At 44.2% G+C, this 26,774-nt stretch overlaps 1 protein-coding gene across 4 annotated transcripts in view; it reads left to right on the forward strand.

Moving 5' to 3' along the window:
- The window catches only part of ARHGAP32 (Rho GTPase activating protein 32), a 236,190-nt gene that overhangs the window by 39,155 nt on the left and 170,261 nt on the right, over window positions 1-26,774 (forward strand). The window contains exon 2 of one of the 4 annotated variants that reach the window (XM_050983507.1): window positions 1,837-2,004. The exons of 1 other annotated variant lie outside the window; for it this stretch is intronic. The gene's annotated coding sequence lies outside the window, so the exon portion shown is untranslated. Of the gene's footprint in view, window positions 1-1,836; window positions 2,005-18,102; window positions 18,236-23,231; window positions 23,298-26,774 lie in introns of those variants that run through there. 2 more of the 4 variants (XM_030231136.2, XM_030231134.2) reach the window with 2 other exon arrangements.

Below are 26,774 nucleotides of genomic sequence, written 5' to 3' on the forward strand. Positions count from 1 at the left end.
TTTTTTATCTTCTGTTCTTTCTTCCATTACTGACCCAAATTTCTGTGTAATTAGTAACAGAATATTCAGCCATCTTCTGTGCTCAGGTAAGGCTCAGCCCTGGCACATCCTGGGAGATCTGCTGTGGGCAAGGAGGTGAAGTCACAGTTGTGCTGACTTGGTTTTGTGACTAAAGGTGGGGGCACGTTTGACCTTGGGCAGCTTTCAGGAGCTGTGTTGTTGGGCAAGAGGCTGTTTGTGTGGAGGCTGTGTTATTGGGCAAGAGGCTGTTTATTTTGAAAGATAAAACTGGTTCAAACTCTGTTCTTTCCTAAGAAGTAATTTCTAACAGAGGTTGGGATGTGCATGGAGGAACCTGAGGAACACCCCCCACACCCAGTGTTTCACTTGCAGCTGATAGGAAGCTGATACAGTGTGGGAGGCCTTGAGCTCCTGACTGGAGAGGGTAAAATTTCTCCCAGTCACCAGCACCAGAAGTGCATTATGAATGTTCTTCAGACTTGTCCATCCAGGGTGGTGGGGGTTTTGATGTATCTCAAGTCACAGAGGAAATTGGGCTTTGAGTTAACGTTTTGTCTACCCCTGAAAAATTTGGGGAGCTCTGCATCACAGAAAGTAAAACATTGAAGGATTGAAGTCATTCATTATAAGTTTTGTTGAAAACTCACCAACAAAGTGCATTTGTTTTCCTTTGCTGACATCACGTTCTGCTCGGAACTGCCAGAGCTACAGGAGTGGCTGGACAATGCTCTCAGGAACAGGGTGGGATTGGTGGGATATCTGGGCAGGGCCAGGGGTTGAACTCAGTGGTCCTTGTGGGTCCCTTCCAACTTCTGTGATTCTGTGAAAATAGGGAATGCTATCCATACTCACCAGGGCTGTAAAGCCCTGTTAGTTCCTAACCAGAGCTGGTTAACTATGCCCTGGCTGACTGAGCTGCCATTGTTTCCCCTGTCTTTGCAGTAGCACTGCTGTAATTCCTATGGATCATCACTTACCAGGCTAAGCCTGGAGAAAAAAAAAGACGACTTGCCATAGGAACCAGCTCAGATAATGAGGTAGCTGATAATGTCATCCTGTTAAAGCTTCAAAAAAAAAGATTATAAAAGATTTCCTGTCCTTGAATATTTCAGGCTGTGGCCTTTCTTTCCACCTTGTGTCTTTTGCAGTTGTGGTTTAGCAGGATCTTTGAGGAAACAAAGGCAATCAGAACATTTTAGGTTTAAATTTCTGGCAGTGCTAAGTCTGTTGAGGTTCTCTCAGCTTAACAGGACTCTCAAATATGGGGTTGAGTTTTGCAAAGGGTGCTTGTGCACGTCCCACTCTAAACCCATGAGCTTCTCTCTGTGAATTTGCTCAGGGGCTACATTATGGGTATATTAGCCACAGATCTACAGTTTTGCAAGAGAAGAACAAAAATTTATAGCCCCTGTTTACTTAATGCTAGGTCAAGAGACTAGTTCTGCAAATCACTTCTCATTGTAGTTGCTTCAGTATCGGAAATATTTCAGGGGAACGCATCCAGCTTTTTTCTCATCATTTTTCTGTTTCTGTCTGCTGTTCTTCGAACTTGCAACACTGGAGGCCACAGAGACATTTTGTGGGGAATATAATCTCAGAAAGGAACTTGATGGAAGCAACTTGTACAAATGAAATGCTCTCTGTAAAAGGAAATAATTCATGGCTTTTAGCTCTTTTAAACCCATCCTAACACTCCTGCTGTGTTCCTTTCACTGTGAAGTAATGCAGAGGATTAGTCAGCATCATCTAATTAGGCAGCGGCAAAGCAGAAATGGTGTTCAACAGCCTCTGCCCTGGTTCTGTTTCCATTCATAGGACTTGCCCATGGAAGCCAAGGACATCTGAGTGATGGCGCTGGAAATGTTGGAGCAGCTGTGAGGTGAAGCATGCTCAAATAGGATTTCACCTCAGGAGGAAATCCAAGGTCATCCTCTACAGTTTCTATACCAGAACAGTCATCCTGTCGTCTGAGTGAGTCTGCAGGTAACTGCAGCACCTCCGTGTTACTTAATAGCTCTGGCGATGTCAGAGCTTTAATTCTGCTCCATCCTGCTGGAAAAGAATGGAGTCAGAGTTGCTGGACAGCATTTCCTTCCTATTCCTATAGGTCTGTGCTGCTTTGGTGTCCATATTGGATTGGCTTGTAATGTGTCTGTGGCTGAATTCCTTTAAAATGTGCTTAGCAACAGTACCTGGCAGGGCTGAAATGGGAGAGTTCACCTTGAATTCTTCCAGGGTGGGCTGATGGTGGAGTCTTAGTGTCCAAGAAAATTGTATTTTACACTATAACACACAGGGAACAGGAAAAATGATTTGTTGAGAGGAGGTTCTCTTGGCCTTTCACTTTACAGCAGCACTTCAGCACATGGTTAGCTGCACTGAAGGGCTCCCAGTGACCCTGGCCCTCGCTGAGGGATGCTGACACTTCAGCTCACTTGGAGCACAAGCTGGATTTCACTTCTTTCTCAGTGGCTAACACAGAATTACTTACGGTTGGGGAATTGGGGAAGAACAAGTCGGCCTCTTCCCAGTGCAGGTTATTACTATTAAGCTTTGCCCACTGGAGCATTAGATCAGCATAAAGGAAGAAACTGATCTTTTTTGTATTGGGCTTTTAAAACAACCAAGCAAAATGCTTTTCTTATTAGAACATGGGAGTTTTAGCAGCAATGAAGTTGACAGTAAATAATTTTAAGCAGAAGAAATTGCTGTAGATAAGGATCATCTGCAATTAACTGACAGAGCTGGGACATGAGAGAGGACAGCATGGGAAAGTGTTCTGCTTATTTCTGTCCAAACTGCTTTTTTGGTGTGATGTTGTTGATCAAACTAGCCTTATTGCTAATAGTTGATAATGATCCTATAAACTGTTCCACTGGGACTTTTTGTGACTCCCAGGTTCAATTAATCTGAACCCACAAGATCAGCTCCTCGTCCTGTGTGGAGGACGAATGTGTATCCAAGAATCCCCAATTCACTGGAATGTCCATTTTGGTGCCTGTGAGTCAGTCTGGCTCTTCTGACCATGTTAGACATAGGAGAAAAGAGGCAGAATTCCCTTCTGGTACAGCTGCTAAGAAGCTCTTGGGAGGAAAGAGCTGTTGGGAAGTGGGAACTATGAGACTTTGGTGATGAGGTGCTGCAGCCATGGGATGGTATTGCCTTGATGGGGGGGATGAAGTGTAGTGGAGAGGGAGCATGTGGATGGGAATCCATGGAACTGGGAGAAAGAAGCAATCAGGGCTGAATAAACAAAACAAAAAAAAACCAACCCCAAAATGTAGAATTTGACGAAGTGAGAGAAATCCATTTACTTTTACACGTTATAGAAAGGCTGAGTCTGGAGAAATTAATTTTCCCTGCCTCCCACACCCCCCTCAGGAACACCATCTGCAAGTGTTTCTCTTTTCCAGTCTAAGGAGTACCAGAGGAGATTAGAGCTGTTTTTTTCCCAGACTTTAGATGGGAGATCTCCAGGGACATGACTACCCAACTTTCCAGCCAAGCTTCACTGCTTTCTTACTTATTTTTCTTATTTTAAATGAATGTCCTCAATAGAATAATAAAAGCAACATAACAATTCACTTAGGGACTGCAGTAAAAAAATGACTGTGTGACATGTCTGCCCATTGAAGACACCTTTGAAATGATGTTCTAAATGCAGATGAGATTTGGATTTTCCCTTTCCTGGTGCTTTTGCAGGGCTGGACATATGGCAGTGTCAGGTGGGATCAGGGTGATAGTTTCTGGTCCAGCAGTTCCCCTTTGTGCTCACCCCAGATCCCCATGGCAGTTCTGAGCATTCCAAACCTCATGTATCACCTTTTCTTTACAGCCCTGTCACTGACTGGGGATGAACTCTAGGAAGAGATCTTGCTTTCACAGTGTTTTCCTATTGTTTTTTGAAGGGAAGGTGGAAGAGGAACTTTGTGTGAGGCAGTTGTAAGGTGAGCCATATCTGTATAAATAGAAGTGCTGAGCACGGTGGATAAGCTGCATCAGAAATGCTTCAGAGGCAGGACAGCTGCCTTGGTGAAATGATCACAGCACTGTGAAGCTTGTCCTTTCTTGCTGCTGCCATGGGGACCTGCACACCAGTTTTTCATCCCCCCAATCCCCCTTCAAGTGCAGTTTCATTTAACATTGTAATTAATGCATTTTAGACCCCTGAAGTTTGAGCAGAGAGCACAAGGAGTGGGGATGGCTGCAGCAGAGCTGGGGGTGCTGCACAGGGACTGTGCTGTGGCAGGAGGGAAAGGCTGTCTTGGCCTCTCGGAGCTGAGGCAGGGATTGTCACCTCACTTCTACCTGTGCCTTCACTCAGGATGGGTTTGGAAGTCAACAGTGTTATTTCTCCAGTTTACAGTGATTTCCAGAGTAGAAGAGGAGAAGAGTCCTTGACTTCCTTGGCAGTGCTGTCTGCAGAAGAGACACCTGGCAGTGTTTAGGCCCCTTCACTCAGGGCTGGAGCACACACAGCTTCTCCTCTCCTCTGCAGTTCAGGTTGCTGGGAACAGCTCAGCAAATCTGTCTTCAGCAGCCTCAGTTTGGTCTCTTCCAGAACACTGAAAGTTGTCATTGTGAAACTGACTTTGCCCAGGAAATCAGATGCAGACTGTTTTACATGCGGAGTGTCTGATCTCTGTACCTGATCCCACTGTGCTGTTGAGCAGGTGAAATCCTGTGGTGATGGAATCTATTTGTGATGTAATTCCCAAGTTTTTGTGTTCTCATTTAGTTTGTCACTCAGTCTTTATTTCATTTATCTTGGATGTACACTGGCATAAAGCCAAGTGTAAGGTAAGCTGGTCCTTAAGGAAAAGGAAGATTCAGGATAGTACAAATTCAGGCAGAGTTGGGTCTTCACTTATTTCCATGGGGAGGACCTGGTGATGCCTGTGCAGTTCCTTTTCTCCAAAGCTTCACTTACTCCAGGCCAGCTGCCTCCATGTGACTTGTCAAGGTTTGTTATCAGCCATTCATCCTTAATCATTGAGAAAATTGATCAGGGTGTTGTGAGTAACCGAGGGTTCTGAAAATCTCCCTCCTGCACAGAACTTCAGTTACTGCACTTTAAAAATAAGATGGGACAGTCTGGCAGGTATCTGCTTGTTCAGGAAGTCACACACAGAGAATTTGACTGAATCCACCCAAAGTGAATTGGGCAGGAGTCCAGAAATTCAGTCACAGCCAAGGTGTCCCACCAGCACTTCCCAGGAGTGCTATGGCCAGGTGTCTGCTTTGGTGTGTTGCATTGAATGCATTTCAGCTCCAGGATGGCTTTCTTCCCCATCTCCTTTCCCTCCAGACTTCAGACCATGCTGGGTGCTTTGCTAACAGCTCTTGAAGAGCCTGTTTGCCTCAATAATCTGATCAAGGAGGAACAGAGAGATTCTGTCCCTTTACTCTTTCAACAAAAAAAAAGAGGAGCCTGTCTTACTATTTGTTGCTGGGCTCCCTTTGTTTTTTTAACTAGGCCAGCACTAAAAATGGAATGAAGATCCCAGAAATTTCTTTTGATTAGCAGTAAGTGTGAAGAACGATGTGCAAGGGAGAAGGTGGAGGAGCACAGGCTTCTGAGGATGATGGAAAACACTGAAATAATCCATTTGGATCCTCAGATGCCACATAAAGCAGGAGCTTGTGGCTCCAAATATGAAAACAAAATTAGTCTCTCAGTAATGTGGGCTTTTTTTTATTACTTTATTGGATTTTTCTTTTTGTTTTGGCTTGTGTTAAAGTGGCATTTCAAGCCTCTGTTGGAATACATGGACTGTATATATTGCTTAATTTCATCAGCCTTTTTGTAAAGAGGCACTGGGAGAAGAGCAATGTTTCCTCCTTTTTGCAAGCTCTAGTTTATTTTTTCCCCTCTTCCTTCTTCCTTCTTCCTCTGTTTTCTTTTTCCTGTAGGAGTGTCATGATATTCAACAATGATGAAAACATACTGAATCTTACAGAAATGTAATTTGAAAATCTGAATCGTTTTTTTAAAGATGCTTATTTACATGCACTGTGAGACACCCAGGAGAAATTTTTAAGGACATGGTTAGTGGCTTAAATATTCAATAGGCTTATTTATTTGATGATTATTAATAATTATTATTACTTTTATTGTAACTATTATTTCTAAACCCTTTGCATCTAGATCAAGTCACAAGAAAGAACAGAACCTCTGTCCGGCACTAAATGTGGGTCTTCCTTTTCCTTTCATTGTTGACAATAGTAAGCTTGGCATGAAAACTTAGAGAGGCTGAATTTATATGATAGCAATAATTCTGGAGGAGCAGAGCAGGAATTCCAACAATTTGATTGTGATCAGGAATGTGATTCAAAATAATTCTCTAGAATGTGATTACTTATAGTACTCTCATATATAGCTCACCTAAAAGGGCTAAATTAAATACTTGACAGGAAATCCGTAAAGGTTTTACTTTGAGGTCTGTGACTAAATCAGTCCTTACTGTGTCCCATGTCCAGGAATCCAGTCACAGCAAGGATAACATTTGCATTAGTCTGCTTTAAAAGCTTTAGTTTAGATAAGAGGGAAATCCTGTGCCAGTAGATGGGCTGTGTGTCAGAACTGAAGGCGGACAAGGCTGATGCACCACATTGGTGTACACAGCACTTTGTGCATCTTCCCGAGGGAAAACACTGCCTGGCACAACTCGAGTGATCCAGGATTCTGTGCCAGCCCTGAGACTGCAGCTCCTTCCCTGGAGCTGGGCTGGGCTCTTGTGCTTTGTCCTGGCAGGCCGAGAGTCCTTAGCTGCACCAGAGCTGAGCTCTGCTACTGCCTTTGAACTGAGAAAACTTCTTTTCAACCTCCAGAGGGGCTCAAATATTACTTTTGCTGCCCCAGGAATGTTCTTGGAGTAAATTTTGTTAAGAGACATGTTATATTGCTGAATGCATGAAATCCATCAGTTTGTCTGCTGTGTATGAACTTACATCAGGAATACTTGTAGCCACTTACCTTTTTCACCTGTCTTTCCCTGCCTGCAATAGTAAAATTATGCCAAGTTATTTTTATTTTACCTTCGTTGTAATAAAAGTTTCTGTGATTTTTCTGCTTTGGAAGCAATGTTGGGAAATCATTTGGGCATCAGGCACTGGGATTGAGATTGCTGAGGAACATAATTTACTGATTTCAAACTTCTGCCTGAAGATGTATTTGGAAACATTATTTTAGTTACTGGTGACCCTTCCAAAATCCTATTCTAGGCATGAAATATAGGTTCTGTTCCTGTGTGGAACTTCAGATTGTGGCACATGGTTTGTTTAGAATTAACTTTGCAACAGAGGGCTGTGGATCTCCATCCTGAGAACAGATCAGGAATGGTTTGGGTTGGGAGGGCCCTTAAAGCCCATCTCATTGTGCACCCCTGCCGTGGGCAGGTGTCTCTCGGGCTGTTCGGGCCCACTGCGGCTAGCCATGGACCCTGGCCCACACGCTCTTCCATGGACGAAAGCAAAAGCGCAGAAGCGCTCTTCTCCACGTGGGGACGAGTGTCCTGTTTATTGGCTTGGGAAGGAACACCTCAGACTCTGGCAACCCCCCCGGGTGGGAAAGAGAAAGTTCCCTTCTTGCAGGGGACTTTTATTCCTGAGGGAATGGGGGAGGGGGAAGAGGACCAAAGGCAATGGGATACCATTGAGGAGGGGTGAGGGTAGGGGTAACCAGGTGACAGACCACCAGGGGGTACAGGGCAGAGGGGTGGATGAGGAAGAGACCATGTGGTGGGAAAAGGGAATAACATTTCAAATCACCCAGTGCAAAACAACTACATAAACTATATAGTGCAATCCAACAGGCAGGAACACCTTCCATTTGCCCAGACTGCTCCAAGCCCTGACACTTTCAGGAACCAGGTGGCCACAGCTTCTCTGGGTGCAATAGACACCTAAAAGGCATCAATTCTGTAGCTGTAACACAAGGTTGATGTGTTGGTAACTGGGTACTCTGGAAGAGGGAACTTGCCCCAGAAGTGTCAAGGAGGGAAAAGGCATCTGGATGTGCTGGTTCACAAGGCTGTGGGGTTGCACTTAGGGAACCTGCCTAGTTGCATTTTTCCATAAATTATGGTGCTTCAGCATGCCCGAACTTTTCTTTCTGCAGTGTCTGCTCTCTATTTAGAGGCAAAGTTTTTCTAATGCTTTTAACTTCCACTATTGTTTGGGTTACTTGTTTCTTTTAATTTCTTTCTTCTTTTAAAATGTTTTCTCCTTTTTTCTTTTCTCCCCCTCAGTATATCTTCCCCCCCTTCTCATTCACACTCAAAGCCTTTCTTACAGAAAGTCTTTGTTTCTCCGCCTTTTTTTGCCTCTTGTAGGTTACTTTGTCATGGGGTGAGAGTGAGGGACAGCAATAAAAAAACATGGCAGTCTTTAGATCTTTATTAAAACCACACTTGGTAAGACTTAACGTTTTTAGAAATGCTTTCCTGAGCAGCTATCACTTTCAGTGCTCACTTCTCTAGTCAGAAAGGCATTTTGAGTTCCTTTCATTTTCATAATCTTCATTTAAATGCAGCCCCTTAAACTCCCAAGAGTGATAATTGGACACACAATTTACTAGCTCTGGAATGCTGGGTGTTTGGCACTAACAGAATTGGGATGAAATTAGCTGCGAGTCCTCCTGTTTGATTTGGGAAAGATGTGTCTGAGCTTTTCCATAGTGATTTAAAGTGATGGGGATGGTCTTGTTTCTAATTTGCAAATATTGGGCCTTCTTGCAAGTTACCCCTATATGTAAGCTTTGTATAAGGTTATATATTGAAAGCAAATTCTTAAGCAAAAGCTGTTCATTTGGAGAGCCTGCAGTGAGCATTAGAAGCCTGAGAAATAAGTGTGTTCTATATGTGGTGCAATGAGTAGAGTTTAAATTTTATTTCTTTTATATCATCTTGATTTTCTTAAGCTTATTGCATATGTTTAGGATTTTTTTCTAATTTCCTTTGTAAAATTATTCTTTGTTTCCCAGATAATAGGACACAGAAAAAAGACTGTTACTACCACTGCAGATTAGAAGCCTTTAGCAGAGACCCTGGCTTTGTCACCAGTTCTGGTTCACAATTGCAGCCCTGAGGCATGAAATTGTCAGAAACATTCAAATAATCACCTCATGTGCTTGAAATCTATCTGGTGCTTCCCAAGATTCATCCCTGAGGAGTTGTTGGCAGTGTTTGTTTTCACGCTGGAAATATGAACATATTTAACACTTGCATAATAGTGATGATCCTTTTAAAAAAGTTTCAGAATCCCCCATGGGGTGGTCACAGAATCACAGGATCAGGTTGGATCTAGGTTCGAAAAGCTCTCCCAGGCCATTGAGTCGAACCTGTGCCCGATCCCCACCTTGTCACCGGCCCAGAGCACTGAGTGCCTGTCCCAGTTTGATGGTGCCACGTCCAGACCTTCCTTGGACACCTCCAGGGATGGGGACTCCACCCCCTTCCTGGGCAGCCCCTTCCAGTGTTTAACAATCCTTTCTGTGAAGAAATTCTCTCATCCCATGCTTTTGGGTGTTGGTGCCAGTGGGGTTGTTCTTAGTGGTGCTTTTGACCCAGGGCAAATGTCTGTCTCCATAGTCAGGTTTGAAGATGTATTTATGTTTGAAGACATATCTATTTTTGAGGGGGGTGCAGAATTTTTCATCTAATGCTTTTATTTGCATTCAAAGAGCAGTCTCTAAATCTGTTGTGGCAAATATGCACTTTTATATAAAAATACTCACCTGTAAATATTGATTACGATGACTTCTTTGCACCAAATTACAGTGTGCCTGTGCCAGGGTATGAGTCACCTGTCACCCCACAGTTGTCACCCAGGAGTCTGACACTTGTGTTTCTTTTTATAGGTTTGACTTAAACATAGCGACTTACTCATTTCCCTCCATTCCTCTTACAGAAATTGAGTCTCAAGACATCCTAAAAGCCATGAGTGGATTGTTGAGACGTTAAAAAGGGACAGCCTGTTCTTCCTGGAGAGAAATCAGAGGTGTTGGGTTTGGAGGGGTTTTTGGTGGGACTGAAAAATAGGCACAAGTGATTCCACATGATCCATGTGTGTTTCCCTGGAAACAATGACCCTACCTTGCCATGTCACCATGTGCAGGTACTGTAGGGAGTTGTCTTCCTCATGGTAGTAAGAGCTGGTTGTTGGTGTAGGAGCTCTGCCATGGTGCAGGTCTGATCTTCAGCTGCCCATGATTTATTGAAAGCTGCTCAGCTGATGCATAACGTGCTGCTCTGCTACACTATTTGCAATTATCTTATATTGGGTCAAATGAAACATTAATTTCTTTTCACAGTCTGTGAAAAAATTTGTTACTTGTTTGGTTTCTGTGCGTGCTTGCGTGCTCAGGGGTGAGCTCAAAGGACTTATTTTGGCTCAACAGAATGTGCAGGAGATTGTCTGCCTTCCTTGCTGGCCCCACATGATGATTTTTCTTCCTCCTGCTTTATTGAGGAAGAGGAGTCTGTATCAATGAGCCAGCATGGCCTATGAGGAATGGGGAGACAAAGCTGGGATTTTGGAGACCTGACTGATATCCCACAGTAATTAACTGTGTGCTCAGACTGGTGATTTAATGCCCCATTCCTTCGTTTCTTCTCTGGCTTTTCTGTGCAGACTCCTCCGTTGGGTGAATGTTTCTGCTGGAACTGTGGAGTTCAGTCCATGCTGGGACTGCCAGACACAACTGGAACTAACTCATTGAATGGAAACGTGGGTTTATTTGCTTTCTTTAATGATAGTAATCACTCAGGTGCTGGTATCTTATCCTGTATTCTCTTCTGATTTACTGACATCATTTGTCCTGAAGTTTTGATGCTGTTGAGCCCTTGTGTCCATGGAGAATAGATGCTGGAGATCCGTTTAAAATATCTGGCAATAGATGTCTTAGAAATCCTGTCTCTGTCCCCCTGAAAGACTGGAGGGTAAGCCTTGAGCCAGGGTTCAGGTAGTGCTTTTCAGGAAAAGCTTGTATTTAGCAGCTTATATTGGATTCCTTCTCTTTACTCTGTGAAGAATTTGATTTATGCCAGCAGCAGTTCTTTATGAAATAATGAAAGTGAGTTTGTGAACCAGAAGAGAGGGTGGCTTGACCAGTGAGGTGGCTTTAGGGGAATGTTACTTTCCCATATTTAGAAAGTTACAAAGGATACAAACAAGTGTTCTCTTTAGCTCCTTGGGCTGGATTTGTCTGCAGTCTCTTTTTTCCCCCAAGAGCTGCATCCTCTCAAGCACTGTTCACAAGCCTGTAACTCTAAGCAGTCACTGAGATATGTGTTTAAAAGTCTATGCATGACCAACTGCAGCAAGGCAGGCAACAGTGGAGCATCCTTGTGGATCCTTTATCTTGTACCTGTAGGAGGGTCTTGAATCATGACTTAGGAGCTTCAGGTTGTTGACCTGAGCTCTGGTAATTTAATCTGTTACCATTAAATCTGTGATAACCCCTTGAGGGCTGTGTTGATTTGGCATGGCCTGGCTTTTTGGTAATGGTGGGGTAGGAAACCATGGTGGGGGCACAGGGGTAGCTGCTAGAAGCTCCCACCATGTCTGACAGAACCAACCTCTGATGGCTCTGAGGATGGACAATTAGAGAGGCTGCTGGCCCACTTTGAGAGGTTGGTAATGCCTCTGGGATGACATACTTCAGAAGAAGATCAAAATGGCACGTGTGCAGATTTTTCCTGAGCGGTGGGGAGGTGCCATGGCCGCCAGCGTGGCCTGCAGTGAGCCGTGCCTGCCTGGCCGTCCCAGCCAGCCATGCTGCACGCTCACAGGCAGGGCCAGTGCCAGTAGCTGCTCCTTCCCAGTGCCCTGTGTGAGGAGAGGTGATGGGCACTGCCCGCGCTATCGTGGTGGGGCCACATGGCCAATGGCGAAAACGTGGTGGGGACTCCCCTGTGCAGAACCTGGATGAAATCATCCTCTTGGTGCTGTGGGATCTGTAAGAATCTTTAAATTAGTGGAACTTGTTGGCCATGGTACCTATGGGCAGCAGTGCCAGAGCTGAGATTCCTCTGCAGGCCATGATGAGGACTGTGGTAAAACAAACTGTCCCCTTGTAATGCGTGAAGTCCACGGGCGATGCAGAAATCCATTTGCAGCCCGTGGGAGAATTGCTCCCACTGGAGCAGGTGGATGCTGGAGAAGGCTGTGATCCAGTGGGAAACCCAAATAAAGAGAGAAGGCTCCTGCTCCCAGAAATAGAAGAGAAGGCCCTTACATCCAAACTAGAGCAGCCTAGCCTTAAAAGACTACACCTCGTGGACAAGTGACAAACACCATAACAGTTTTGGGAAGACTGTTTGCCCATGGGAGGGACCCCATGGCATAGCAGAGGAAAGACTCCCGCATGTGAAAAGAAGATGATCTCTAGTGATGACCAAAACCCCCATGCCTTTTCTCCCTGTGCTGTCAGTGGGAAGGAGGGTGGACCTGGGCGGGGAAAATGATGTTTTAAAGGCTTATTTTACATCTCATTTTCCTCCTCTGACTCTGTTAATAATAAATTTACTTTATAGCTCTAAATTTGAACGTGTTTTGACTTTAGAGTATTTTCTCCTAGTCCTTATTTCAACTCTTGAGACCTTCATTGCTTTTTCTCCCCTCCTGGGCTCACCTGTAGCAGAAGAAAGTAAGCAAACAACTTTTATGGGTCCTTGGCATTTGGCCAATGTCAAACCACAATGGGGGAAAGGAATGATAATAATTGTAAACATACCACCTTTTTGCTGAGTGGAATATGTTCAGTATTTGTTAAAAAGAGTATTGCATGTGTGTAAAATCAACTGCTACATTGTGTGAATGTAGAGTGTAAAGGGCTGTGCTTAAAGTGAAACCCAGCCTTGCTGCAGAACTGTGAGCATGAAGACAAATAGTACATGAAATCCTCAGTTCATTCCAGTTACTGAGAAAATGCTTTAAATCTGTTTTCCAGTTTGTGTTTCATTTTAGTTACCTGTGGATGTGGGAACGTCTAGAAGTGTTACGTCATGGAGACAGGAGAGACGGGGTTTTAAACTGCTGTTTTTGCACCTCGTGTGTTCATTATATTCTGAAAACTTAATGTGGAAGCAGTTTTTTAGCTGGTCTGGATAATTCCCAGCTTTCTTGCTGTGCGTTCAGCAGCGCTGGTTTGGGGGCCGGGTGGCCAGGTCTGCCCCAACCTTGCAGTGCGAACCAGCCTGGCTGAGCTCTCCTGATTCTGGGGTAAATTACACTGGGCACACCTTGGTTTTTATTTCCCAGACATATTTTTGGAACGTCTTACACCTCACTTTTCTAGTAGGTGTGTTCAACAGCTTCTGTTATTCCCTTTCCCATCAAACCAATAATGAAATTCCAGAATGGTTTGGGTTGGGAGAGAACTTAAAGCCCATCCTGTCCCACCTCCTGCCATGGGCAGGGACAACTTCCACTAGACTAGGTTGCTCCAAGTCCCATCCAGCCTGGCCTTGGAGACTTCCAGGAATGGGTGTGTTAGCAATTCTGGATGTTGAGCCTGGGCAGCAGGGCTTGAATATCCTTTTCTGTGTGTCCTTTTCCCCCTGACCATTACACTTTGATATTTTCTGGCTATAACACACACCCAAGGCTTCTCACATGGTGTTCTCTATGCAAAACTAATGAAAAATTTACTAGAAGATTCCTCAGGCTTTTTCTCTACTATTTTCCTGTGGTACTTTGTAGGTTTATTATACCTTAAAATGTTTAGATTATACCCATAAGGAAAGCAATTAACAAAAATCTGTGCATCAATGGATTATAATGAAATAAAATTAGATTTGTCTTTCATGTTTTTTTTTTCTGTTTCAGAAAAAGTGTAATCTCCTTCATGTTCAAAACAGCCATTTTATTGTCATTTAATAGTGTGCTGTGTTAAAAAGCTTTTAGTGGTGTTGAAAAAAAAATTGCAGAAGCTGTACTTGGAGAAAATACAGAACTTACCTTTTAATAGAAAGCATTTATGTCCAGTTTTTAACAAAATCAGTGATTTTTCATGAAAAGATTAGGTTAAAAATGCATTCTCTGCTTTGTTTGTGTATTTTTCTGAGTGGTAGCCAGACTTGATCCTTACCTTGGAACATCAGAGGATGAGCTAAAGCTTGGAGCTGTGCTGGTTTTCCTTGGGGGTTAGGAGCAGGAGCAGCATTTCTTGCTTTGCAACATTTGTGTGCTGTAACATAAGATCTACATTTCCATGCTTTATCCCCTTCTCCAATGTTTAAACACAAAAATAAACCCCAGTAACAGCAGAACGATCCTTTCCTGAGGATCTCAGTGATCTTGTCCTTCTCGATGCAGAGTGAATGTCAGCATGAGAGAGAGACTGAATGACAGTTTCATGAATATTACTCAAGCCTCATAAAACAGAATATTAATATGTTTATAGCACTGGAATGGAGGAGAATTTGCAGATACAGAGCTGTGACTGACCAAATAAATGCCCTGCAGGCCAAGATAACACTCTCCCTGATCAACGAGAAATTTCACCTGTGTTTTGGAACTTCCTGCATATTGTGCTTCTGTCCTGTTGTCTGTTTCTCTGTGTTGAGGCAGCACCTTCTGTGAAGGACAACCTCTACACCTCAGTTATTTGGGGTGTTCCAGCTACTTGTGTTTAGAAGGAATTGGTGCTTCAGTGCTGGGTGCAGATCACAGGCTCTTCCAGAGGGTTCCGAACACTCCTATCAATGCTACTGGGTTTTCCCTGGGCTTTTCTGAGCTCCTTTTCTGTGTAGCTCCAGTCTTCCCAAGGCTGTAGGAGTCACATCCAAGTATCAGCAGTGTTCCAAGTCACTCCTGAGCTTCCAGTGTAGCTCCCTCATGGCTTTCATTTAATTTTTCATTTATTTACCTCCCAAAAGCCCCAATACCTTTACACAGCTGGAAGAAGCCTTGTATAAAGGTGAGTTCCCAATTTGAGGTGACCTGTGTGATGCTGCTTGACACACAGGCTTTAAAATCCAGGGTTATAACCAAGAATTTCCTAATTTCCTCTCCCAGTCTGCCCTGCGGTACAGGACTTGTCTGGATTTTGTGAGATTGAGCTGATCCTTCTGCTGCTTCTCCTGTGTCCCCCACTTTGACAGTACTGTGTGTTGTCTGCCTTCAGCAGTCCCAGCTGATTTAACTGGACTTCTTTCCCTTCTTCAGCTTTCAAACTTGCTGCAGAGCAGAGTACAGACTGTCACCTTTGTTGGGCTTGGAGTAGGAATGCTTTTCCTAGCTGTCTTTCCTGAGCCAGGAAAATAGCTCTCTATTAGCATAACAGTGTGTCCCATGTCTGGATAAATGACCTGGGAGAGCAAATCCTGTACTTTTTTTAAGTGGTCTTGGTGTCAAGGTGTCAGTGCTTGTGTCAAGACCTCTGGATAATTCATTTATCTTTGGCTGGATTTTGTTAGCATTTCATTTGCCCATCAAAGCTGTGGGCATAAAATGTTGATTTAGGGGCAGTAGAAGGACAGTGTTAAAAACTAAAACCAAGCTGTGTTCCTCAGCTTCCTCCATAGGTTTAAAAATTGCAAGACTTTCTTGAAAGACTTCTTTTTTAATTGTAGCAGGGTAGTTTCTTAGAAAAAAAGTAGTTTCTTAGAAAGCAGCGCTTGGGAAAGAAGATATAGGACATTTTGTGATAATAAAGGAGTGAAAGAATAGAAAGAAGAATATTGATAAGAGGTTGTGGACAGGCTGAAGTAACAGCATCAGTAACAATGAAGGATGTGAGTGGAAAAGTGGGGTGATAAGGTGGAGAGCAGGATACAAAGAATGAGAACTTGAAAAAGAGAAAGCAGTTGAGTAGGAACCTGATGAAGTAAAGCAATGGAGAGAGATGTGAAGAGCAGGGCAAAAACAAAGCTGGCTGTCAGGTTTTGGGACATTTGATATGGCTTAAAACACACTTAAGTAGAGGAGGAACGATTATAAAAATGTCTTCTAATAATATGAGAGCAAGGCGGAGGTCATGAGAGGTCTCTTAAAGATACCTTCCTGTTCAGTAGTGTTTGTGCAGAATCCAGCTTCAGTCAAATGAAGCTTCCTGCAGGATTCACAGGCTCACTTTCTGGGATGTGTGCCCTCACTTCTTCATCAGTCCCAAATCACTGATCTCTGAGTAAATAGTGCACATTCTTTTATGGGTTAATGTGGAGAACTTGGCATGACACTGAGTGCAAGTTCTGACACAGGCAGCTTTGGGAATGTTTGATTAATCACTGCTCTTCAGACTTCCAACTCCCTGCTTTTTACTGGGAGAACATCAGCAATATCCTTTACTAGATGAGGTGCTTGGATGCTGAGTGTGGAGGAGGAAGGTTTAACTGCCTTCTAATCTAACATGATTAGAAAGAACTGAGAGATTGTACAGATGGAGGTATTTAAACCACGGTATCTACAAACTTTAATGTCTGAACAGGCAAAAGTATAGCCCTGTTTCAGAGAGGATCAGTCAGAGTGAAAGGAGAATGATGGCTGTGATAAAAGCAGGCATTGACAGGGAAGACAGAAATTCTCCTCTCTTTCTTTCCTTGCAACTGTCTTGGGGGATATTTTAAATAAAAGCTTTCATCCAGGAAGAGACTGAGGTGAGATAGAGGCAGAATTATTGCTAGAGCTATTACAGTGTATTCCTGTAAGTCAAATCATGATTGCTTAATATAAAACCAGAGCAGCTCATTGCCAGCTTTACACCTGGGGAAAAAGCAAACTGGAGTTCTTTGTAGGACTGTGTATTTAGACACAGTGTATTTAGTGCCTGACAGCTACACTAGAGATGCTTAATGCAATTCCCAGCTCTTCCACGTGGAAAGCTCCCTGCTGTGCAGGTGTGGAGTCAGATCACTCCTGTTGCAGATGAGAGACTGTGCAATCCCATAGGACACCTTCCTGCAGCTAAAGGTGCACTGCTCTGGTGGTCTGGACTGTCCACGGTGCTCGCAACTGACACACATTTTTCAGTTCATATGACAAAAGAGAGGATCAGCTTGTACTTAAGGAGCAGCTGGGCTGAAAAGGTCTTGGGGAAATATGGAATGATGCTCAGGAAGGAGAGGGATGGACAGATGGGGGAAGCATTTGAAATTTTTCAACTCCTCTGCAGGCTCCTCTGGTTATGGATACATGGATGCTCAAATCACTTGCAGGATGTTCTTTCTGTGTCCTTGCTAGTGAAGAGCTGTTGCTCTGGAAAAAAAGGCTGCTCTGTGAGTTGCTGTCTTGTGGGTGCCAGATCCTGCTACCTCGGGAAGCTGTGACCTGGGGGCCCTGAAATGTGTCTGTGCCACTGCCATTTGATCTGTTCCTCCACTGCTCAGACTTGGTTGCTTTCCACCACATTCAGTCTCAAACTCTAGCTCTCTCTTGTGGGCCCCTTCTGTCATCCAGCTTTAATGGACAGAATTTCTCTCTTGGCCATGAATTTTAAGGGTGGCAGAGCTCTTCTCAGCAGTATCAGAAGCTCAAACACCTCTTTCCCCTGAGCTGCTACTGCTCCTCCCTGCTGATGAACCTGCTCTTGTTTTCTCCAAGGCTGGAGAAACCCAGACCTTGTGTGTGATCATTACTGAATGTGCTTCTCTCTCTCACATCTCTGTTCTCCATCCCTCGGGAGTTTTTCTTGTCCTTGTAGCTTAACTTGCACTTCCTCAAGGTTCAGTGAGATAGGTTTTCAAGTCTTAAGCCAGGTCCAAGGAATGAGCTGCTCCTGAGCTGTGACACTGATGATCTGTCTCTCCATAGTAAACTTGTGAAAATGTAAATTTTTTACAGAGGTTGCTGTTTACTTTGCACTACAGAGTTCTCTTTTGCCATGTCTAAGACACTTTTGAGGGGAATACCTCTGCTCATTCCCAGAGGGCAGGTTCTGAGGAATTATGGACAATGCTGAACAGAGCAGGTGGATCACACAGAGACACACCTTGGGCACAGCACCACAGGACAAGCACAAACTTATCCTGATCAACAGCTTGCTCAGACTGTTTGGGGGAGGAAGAAAGGCAGTGTGAGAATGCAGCAATTACTCATCTAGTTAAATGTCTGCTCCACAAGACTGGTTTCCCTTTACCCTGGAATAAGGTTTTGCTAACAGTAAGTTGCAGGGAGTGTCTGTTTCTCCTTCTAGCAGGGATTCCACCAGTGAAGATTGTGGTTCATGACTTAAAAACACATGCTGTGTGTGCCACGCAGGACTTGGAGCCAGGTAGGGACTCCTTAGCTTCCTCTTTGTGTGCTGTGTCTGGTCTGAAGTCTGAGTATCCTATTGGAGCTTGACACTTGTGCATTTTATAATGCAAACTCATAAGAAAGGATCTGAGTTTCCAGTGTGGGCTTGACTGTGGAGTGTCAGGCTTTGCAGCATGAGGGTTGTGCAGGAATGCCACTGAATGTGCCAGTATCTTTGCACAGGTACAGCACCTGATGGCTCAGCTTGGCTCAGGTTTAGGAGGGGGAGGTGGGACACTCAGTTCCATGTGCTTGCTCAGCATCTCTAGCAATAGCTGTGCTGCTGAGTGATCCTTTCACAGACTGTGTTGTAGCAAAAACTGCATTTGACACTTTTCCCAAGGCTTGGTTGGGAGCTGAAGATGTCCCACATTATATACCCAGTAGAGCTTGGTCTCCACATCCCAATCAACCTTTTGCTATGAAGTTTGCAGGGATAGGTTTTCCCTGAGATCCTGAATTGTTTCTTCTCTCCTTCCCTTGATAAACACATATACTCTGCAGTTTATGAAATCAGTAACACACTTGCAGCAGATTGGTTGGACATCACAAACCCAAGATCTATACCAAGGAATTCAGCAGGACAGAGGTCTGGAGATGCAATAACTGTCCTGGAGGTGCAATAATGCATAGCTGGGTAAATGGCCCTTAAGATGATTAACTGGAGGAGGTGTGCAGCAGTGGCAGTACACTTGTGTTTAAAGTGGAGCCTTGGGCGTAGCTCTTGCCGGGGAGAGTGTGCAGGAATGTCCTCCTGGACAGGGACTGGGAGGTGCCTGCTCACCATTTCTGCCTTCATGTGGGAGCATGGCTGCAAACAGCCTTTCAGAGGCTCATCCAGCCCTAGCTGTGCCTGAGGAGCCTCTGATGTGGGCACAGCTTGAAAGGCTTTTACATACGTTTTGTCAGTCACGAAGTGCAGCCTAGTTTTCTCTTTCCTGTGCTGTGATTCACCAAGTTCTTCCGGTATAAAACCACCATTTTTCATATAAAATTGCATTAAACAGGCCCTGAACAACTGTACTCTGTGGGTGGGGGAGGCAAATGTCCTGTCATAATCCTCAGTAGAGAGCAGTTTGTGACCTATATCATTAATTAGCAGTGAAATAGTTCTCAGCTTGGGCTAGCAACAATATTTTATTTCAAATATTTTAGTTTCTTGGTTCCAGCTGTCCAGTTGGTCTTTGTTTTCTGACCTTGCTTCAGTGCGTATTGAGCAGCACCTCAGCTAAAATTGTGGTTGTAAAATACCCTACAAGAATGGTGGTACTTCATATAATTTACTGAAAAATTTGTATATCTTAACATTGAACTATTTTCACATTAAATTAATTTACTTTTGGAAACAAAAGCGATCCTACAGTGTCTTCTTCTGCATACATTACTAATGGCAATCCATTTTTAATTTAATAAAAAAATATGCAAAGAGCAAGGGAGGAAGGCTTGTAGCATCTTTGGTCTTTCTCTGCCTGGATAACCTCAAGCAATCAAAGTGGTTATATTTAAAATCCTCTCTTGGTTGGCACTTTTATCTTCTTAAATGGAATAGTGTTTAAACTCAGAGAAACAATCCAAGGTGGAAAGAAAGTACTGGCAGAGGTGAGAAGTGGTAAAGAATTGTATTATCTTGTTCCTTAAGTGGTTGACAGAAATTTCTGTTAGGAGAGAATTGTCTGAAATAGGCGTTGCTGTTGCAGCTTCCCAAAATTTATTTACGTGGTAGAAAGCTGAATCATTATGTAATCAAATTATCCATGTTAGTTTTATCAACCTGAAGTTAAACAAATTGGTCATGGGTTCAGCCGTGTCATAGAGCTGCTTTCCAGGTTGGAGATTTGTTTTGAATTTGACTCTGAGCCGCCCGCTGTTACTCCAAGGATTAAGATATAAAATGTTTCCAAGCCAATTCCTATTTTAACAGCAAATTAGAGTTTGCAGTTAGTGATACCTCTCTGCTCGGCTCTCTTAATTGAAAAAACAGCAAAAACCCCCATTTGAGTCATTTGTTATTTGATAATTCAAGCCCTAACTAGAGGGAAAGCAAAGCTGACTGGAGAGAGATCTTGTCTGCATTGGAAAAATGATCTATTATTGTCAAAACTTACCTCCAGCAGAACACAGCCCATGTGCAGCCCCTGTGCAGGAAACTTGTGGGGTTACATCAAACCATAGCAGTTTTGAGCCTGGTTGTCTAAGAGACATCTTAAAGACCTTTTTAAATGTGACATTTGGACATGCACAGTGGTGTTCCTAATAACTGGTGAATTCTGCTTAGCTGTGAAACAAAATCTTTATTGCTATTTAGCTGTACAGTCCCGAGCCCTGGCCTTGGAAAAAGGCTGTGCTGCACTGAAAAATGTACGAAGAGCAAGAGAGGCTCTGGCCTTGGTGGGTTTGTAGCTGAAGTGCGGGAGAACAGGTAGCCCTGGATGAGGAGAGAGGAGCTGGCAGGAGGAGCTGGAGCTGGGATCTCAGCATGGAAACACAAAGCAGCAGCAGGGCACAATCCTCTGCCATGCCCCCAACACCTGGCTGTGTAGGGAGTGCATGTGCTCAGTCTCTGCACTGAAATGCACCACCTCTCTGCTTGTCATAAGGTCCAGGTCGTTAGAAGAGTCTCCTGAAGCTGTAGTGAATACATTTCCCTAATTTTTCCCCAAAGCTATTTCTACTCCTCTAAGCAGGGTAGTAGACCTTAAGCTGTAGCAGATGCAGTGTGGACAGTGTCTGTTGTGCTTTTATGCTTTATCACTTTCTGAAGTGAGAGCTTTGGTTTTGCTTTGGTTCTCTTTCATTCAGCTGGAGTGAACAGTTTTCACCAGGAGCTGTGGAGCTGGGTTTTAATCTCACTCCTTTAAGCAGAGGTTTATCTTCTATCTGTGGTCACCTTAGGGTGCAGTATTTTTTTGTAGCACACCTGGGTGGAGAATTTCCACAGAATTTCCTACCTTGTGTTCTCATTCTGTTGGTGCTTTGGGGCCTTGGACCACTGGGGACCTCTGCCCTGGCTCTGTCCCCATCACTTCATGCAAATCCTTCACTTCTCAGTGTGCTTCTGTTTTCTCCTGTCTTGGAATTTGAATTAACTTCCCCACTGAAGTCAGAAAGATATAAAATCTTAGGTATAAAATAGGTATAAAATCCCTGGGATTAATCCACCCAGTATCCCTTGGTCTCTGTCACTGGGAGCTGCAGGTGAGGGGTCCAGGGGTAGGAATGGTCTTTAAACAGCTTCTGCAGCCCAGCAGCCACTGATGCAAAATGAGAACATATTTTTTTCCTCAATGGACATGTTGTTTCTTATTAAGATCTTCTGTCTTTAGGTTGTCCCATTCCTGCATGTCTGTTTTGGTGAAGAAAAGAAAAAATAGCGTTGGGAAAGAGGGATTTGGAAAGGATCATTAAGCTTTCTAGGCACAGAACGGGTATAACCTGTTTGACTTTGCTTAGCTTTGCCAAGCTTGAATCTTCCCTGTCTCCTGTAAGTGCTGAGCTCATGCTTGGCCTGGCAGTGTCCTTAGGCATCAGGGCTGATGAACAGGGTTATTGTCACTTGGTTATACAGTATTTAGCAAGCAGTGGTGATCCAACCATTACAGATTAAAAAATAACAGTTATACAGACTGTTCTGTATAATTTGGGGTTTTGCAGCCTCTTCTGTTGAATTTTAAACAAAAAGGTGTTGGTTTGAAAATCTTTTTGTCTTTCTGAACTTGGTGTTTTGCTGAGTCCAAAAAGCATACAGAATTTCACCCCCTCCAAATCTTCATGTACACTGATAACCCTCAGCATCTACTGAGTTGAAAGGAGCTGTGTGCAAAACCTTTAAATTCCACACGGAATTTCCACGGGCTGCAGCCAGACAATAGCCAGCATTGCTACAAATTCTAGCTTGTACCTTTGAGCTTCAGGCAGGAGTAGCAGTGATAACAATACAGAAATTCTTGGGCTGTTTCATAGAAGTGAGAAGAGTTCTGCATTCTATACTGATGCAGAAAGATTAAAATGACTTGATGAAGGTCACACAACAAGCTGATGACTAAGCCAGGACTGAGGGTCATCCATCATCCAGGCTTTCCTCTTATTTGCTAGACCTCAGTGCTTTGGATGGAGCACTCATCATCCTCACTGCTGCATTGGTGGTCTGGTGAAGGATTTCAGTCTTCTAATGGGATCTGAAAATTGGGTTGTAGTAATTATTTCTCATTTCTGGTTTGGTGTGTGAACCAGAAATTGTAATAGCAGTTTTAAAACAGCTCCTTTTCAAACTGGCTGCATAAACAGAGAAATAAATGAAGGCTTACAAGTCTTCTCTGGGAATGCAGTAAATATTACCTTGTTTTCCAAAAGCAGGAAGCAGAACAGCAAACACATTAATGTGATATATCCAAGGTTAACCAGTTGGCAGAACTGGGAATAACTCTTGCTTGTATGGTCCTTACTGGTCACTTGTTTAAGTGTTATTTAGGGATTGGACCATGCAGAGCAGGTGAAAACATCCCTCCGTGTGTCTGAGGGACGGGGATGAAGGTGATCAGGATAAGAGATGCCTTTTCCTCCTGCAGCCGGGAAAGGGTTACAGCTGAAATGCCTGTAGCAGCCTCAGGAAAACATGAACCAGTGCTGCTGAGGGAGGGCAGGATGTAAGCGCAGACCCGCGAGCTGCCTTGTGCTTTTCCGTTATGAACACCCCTTTTTGGGGGGTTAAACCCGGGGCTCCGGAGCATCGCGGCGGGGCTGGCGCGGGAACAGCCCCTGCCCCAGCCGCTGCCCCTTTCTTCCCCCGGCAGCTCCATCCCGCTGCTGCCGCGGCTCTGTGCGTGCTGTGTGTGCTCTGCTCTGTGCTGCCTGCTCTGTGCTCTGTGCTGCCTGCTCTGTGCTGCGTGCTCTGTGCTCGCTGTGTGCCGTACACGCAACATGGAGGGAGGGACCGGCGCCGCCGCCGCCTTCACCGGCAGCCGCTCGGCCGCGCTCGCCGCGGGCACCGCCGGAGCCGCAGCCGGAGCCGGAGCCGGGAGCGGCCTCGATGGATCGCACAGGTCAGTGCCAGCCATACCCTCAGGACGCTCCTCCGGGACGAGCCTCCCTTCCCCTCCTTTATTTTAACCCTCATCTATGGCGTGCTGAGACCATATCTCCGAGGGATGTAATTGTTTCACACTTGTTCAGAGCCGGCGATGCCTAATAAAAATATAGAGCGGGATTAAGGAAAGCAAGCGTGGTGTTTTCACCCAGCACATGCAAGTTCATTTTAATATTTGCTGTATTTTTTAACCCATGTAAATGACTGTGTGTCTTAAGTGGTTGAGCATTTGAATGGAGAAAGGTTAATTGCCTGCTTCAGCCACATTACACTGTGTAGCTCCCACCAGCATGCAGAAAGCAGACAAAGTCTAATTTTGCATCCCATCCTTTTTGTGACAGCAGTCTTGAGGCATTTTCGGGTATAGTGTGTAGAATGGGGTTATCAGCATGACAGAAAATGCTTTTTTTCTACTAAAAAATGCACTATATCCTGTGAATAGCAGAGAGGAGCACACAGTGTGTACTTCGTGTGAAAGCAGCGGTAGGCACAAGGGCTCTTTGCTGAGTATATTTTTTTTCCTTTCCAATGGATAGCTAAGAACTGTTGGTGGGATATGGTTTTAGGAGCAGTAGTTCTGGAGGGCCAGGGTGTCTTATGTGTGTTGTTAAAATTCTTGTGGAATGAGGCAGTGCTGATTATCTTCAGGGCAAATCATCTCCTTCACCCTGGGCTCGGGTTTGTGCTGTGCCTGATAGGAAGTATTCCTGGTGCTGCTGCAGTTCAACTGGGATTCTCTACCTCAGGGCTGAAAGTGTATAAATATTTACTGCTGAGGTAAAAAGGAGGGAGCTGTGGACCCACTATCAGTTAAAATTTGCTGTTACCACCTACCTGGATTACAGATCAAGGCAGTTTTACCACACCAGAAGTTATTTATGAATCAAGGTGCCAAAAGCTGGAGATGCAGATTCTTATTTCACTGTTTAACACATTATCAACAAAGGCTTGGTAATTTATGCTGACTCCTCCTACTTCACTTACACTGCCAGAAACCAAAGGAGAGTAGCTCACATCAGTACTGCAAAATTTCTTTGAATTTGTCTGTTTTATTTCTTTCTTGAAATATTTATTCTTAGGAAAGCTGCTGCTGGATATCTGCTCATTGTTTGACTTGGGCACTGTGAGAAAAGTAGTTGGAAAATTTTGGTTCCACTTACTTGGAAACAAAACTGTATTTAAAAATTAACTGTGTCTAGTGTGCTAATGCTGAAGGCTTTACACTCCCTGGCTTCCTCTGTCATGGAAAAAACACAAAATGCAATATATTGGCAATATGTTGTTACCCAAAGATAGAGCCACAGGCTTACCAGAGGGAGTTTTGTAAGTAGAAACTACAGGATTTGTGTTTGGTGTGAATTCCCTTGGGAATGAGAGCGGTGATATTTGTGAGAAGCTGGCAATGTCAGTATGTGCAGTATGAGGTTTCTGGCTGAAGACAGTTTAGCAGTGGTTTGATAAAATCTATGCAGTTGTCCTCCGAATGGATCTTGTCATCCAAGAAGTCTGCAGATTAAATAGGTTTTAGTTCTGGCAGTGACATCCTTTTTTTTTGTCACTTGTGCAGAGAGTCCAGAGTATGACAGAATTAAGTATGAGCTTATTTTGGTTGGCTCTCTGAATGCAGATCTCTTGCTCATGTCCTGCCTTTCAGCACAGTGATAAAATTGGTATTGTTTTTTAATTTTTTTTTTAATGCAAAGCTTGCATTTAACAGGATTATAGGAGTATTTTTAACTTCCTGCTCTCACTCCAGTGCTCCTGATGGATGCTTGGAGTGTGGGGAGTTTGCTCGTTATTGATGTCAAAGTGAATGCGCTGTGCTGATGTAGATTTTCTTGAGGAAAAATGTCCTTTTCTGAGTGGCACATGGGAAGGCTGCAGCGTCCTTGTCCTGCCCATAACAGTGGCTTTGGGGCTGGAAGGAAGAGGGGCAGAAAGCAGCAGTGCTGAGCTGGTGCCAGGGCAGTGCATGGGAGGGCAGGGGCAGAGCCCTGTGTGTTCCAAGGATGGGGAATATCTTCTGAGCCAGGCTCAGGGATTGATGTTCGGAAGTGGCGCTTGGCACGGGCAGCCCGGGGTGACTTGGGTGTCACAGCGTGTCCCCTGCTCACGGCTGAGCTGCCTGTCCTCCTGACATCTGCCTGCCCTCCAGTTCCAGCACACAGCTTTCCCAGGCTCCGGGCCCCTGGGATGCTTTCCATGGAAAAAAACCCACATTTTTTCTTATGCAAGGAGGGGACAATTTTATCAGTCCATTAGTGAGCACGTCCTTGGCTCCCCCAGGTCTTTTTGCAACAACCAGTGTAACAATGTCCTGTGTGACATATCCTCAGTATTTATATCAAAAATACAAAAATAATCATTTAATCCCGCTTTGTTAAGCATTTTGGTTTAAGCTTCCTTTGTGTTGAACTGTGTTTTTCCTTATTATTTGATACTTTATGAAAACTTCATGCTCTGGTGTCAGGGACCAAAGTTTAATCTTTTGGTATTATGCTTCTGATAGTTGTCATTAAAGGGAATTAAATCCTTAGTTTTCACCTATGTTGAAAAAAAGGAATGTTATTCCCAGCTACTATTCAGTTATCAGCCTGAAGAAAAAAGGAAAGAAACCTTACAGAAACCCTGGTGAAAAGAAGAAATAAGGTGAGTTTGAAACGGTGAATGTGATGGACAGAAAGCAGAAAGCAGGAGAGCTGGGATGGGATCTGAGCTTCCCAGTTCTGAGGATAAAGACCAAAGCAGGCAGCTCGTTAGCTGTTGAGTCAGAGCAGAGTAGACTCCAGTGTCTTTTCATGTAAGGAGAAAAACAGGCACATGTACACCTTTTGTGTGGTTTTTTTGATTATTGGGAATAGTGACAGGATGCAGTGGCAGGGGCTGAGAAGGAGTGGGCATTTCTAGAATTCCATCCAGCTCCTTAGGATGGAGTGGTGCAGCCACTCAGCTGCTCGCTGTTGTGTATTTGTTGTAGGAGGTTGTGTGTGCTGTTTCTGGAGCTTGCAAACATGCCTGATTTGGGGATCCAGAAAGAAGCTGAAGGATAACACCCCCAGCACCTGAGTGCATTTCACACTGCCAGCTGCTCCATTGGCTGATGGGAAGATCCAGTGTGATTTAGAGTGGGGATGACAGAAGAAGGAGGAATTTGAACTTGATACCTTGCTTTAAGGCGCCATTTGTATTCTGGTGTCTCTTACGTCCCATGTTCACTCCTTCTGAAAGTGTGACTGTATAATTAGTTATCCCAGCACCTCTGGAGACACCTTGGAGGTGATGTAATCCCTGCTTTTGCCTCTCCTTACGCAATCCACATCTAATCTAGTTTGCTTCTTCCCCTGGGTAAAACAGCAGTAAAAGTGCAGTACTTGCTAAAAGGTCTGTTCCAGTTTTCCTTCAGTCTGGTCCGAGCAGCTTTGTGGTGGCAGAG

The sequence above is a fragment of the Serinus canaria genome, chromosome 24 (genome assembly GCF_022539315.1).
Source record: "Serinus canaria isolate serCan28SL12 chromosome 24, serCan2020, whole genome shotgun sequence".
NCBI lineage: Eukaryota > Metazoa > Chordata > Aves > Passeriformes > Fringillidae > Serinus > Serinus canaria.